This window comes from Eucalyptus grandis, chromosome 5 (assembly GCF_016545825.1).
Source record: "Eucalyptus grandis isolate ANBG69807.140 chromosome 5, ASM1654582v1, whole genome shotgun sequence".
NCBI classification, from domain to species: domain Eukaryota; kingdom Viridiplantae; phylum Streptophyta; class Magnoliopsida; order Myrtales; family Myrtaceae; genus Eucalyptus; species Eucalyptus grandis.
Genome location: NC_052616.1, coordinates 52,388,708 through 52,389,714, shown reverse-complemented (window position 1 = coordinate 52,389,714; position 1,007 = coordinate 52,388,708).

Below are 1,007 nucleotides of genomic sequence, written 5' to 3'. Positions count from 1 at the left end.
CCAATAAAAATCACGGATGCATCATAAAATTCACGTACCATTTTTGTCATAATAAAATGATAATATCAATATGAGATTTGTTAATGACAAAAGGTAATAAAAGATGCATTAACCGGATTTTTTAGAATAAATTCTGACACGTTTACCTTTCCTTCCATCCATAATAAGATCACGATCAATCAAAAAAGATTTTTCCATAATTGATCAAAGCTCCCCCTCAATTTGTTGCCTTTTTGAGGTGATCACGATTCTTTTCCTTTTCTTTTGGATTCGATTTCTCCCCCTGATTTCCTCATTAGATTCTGAGTCTGGTTCCGAATCGACTCGATTCTCGAGTCTCTGTCTGAGTTAGACTCAGATTCTGAATGTGCCATCAAGCATAGATTTCCTTGTTCTTCCATACGTCATATTCCTTTCCATCAAAATATGGTGGCCTTGTGTTGCTTTGCCCTTCCATAAGTCCTGGTGCCAACATACTAGCCATAAAGAATCTTTAGCTCAAAAGTAAAAACACTTTTATAAACCGAGCACTTGGCTCTGATACCAATTGATAATGCTAGTACGAGTACCTAGAGGGGGGTGAATAGGTTTATGAAAATTTTCTTGAAGATTGCACAATACTTAGACAGATGAAGGATTAAAAAATCAATCGTAAGACTGAGTAAAGGAAAGAGAGAATTAAACACGAGGTTTATAGTGGTTCGGCTTAATCCAAGCCTACGTCCACTCTCCCACGATAACAGCCTTCTTGGCTGGATTCCACTATGCAATCAACAAGAGATTACAACTCCGAGTGCAAACACTTAGTAGATCACACTATCTCACTAAGTCACTCTCTTGGTATTTCTCTCACGATTACAAACGTTTAAGCTCTCAAGAGACAAGTATATGATCTAAAGTCGCTTAGACTTTGGAATTATAAATTCTACGCTCCGTCTCTTACTTGCTCATCGGTCCTTCATCTTCTTAAATACTCCTCCACTTCCAAACTACCCGTTGGACAGTAT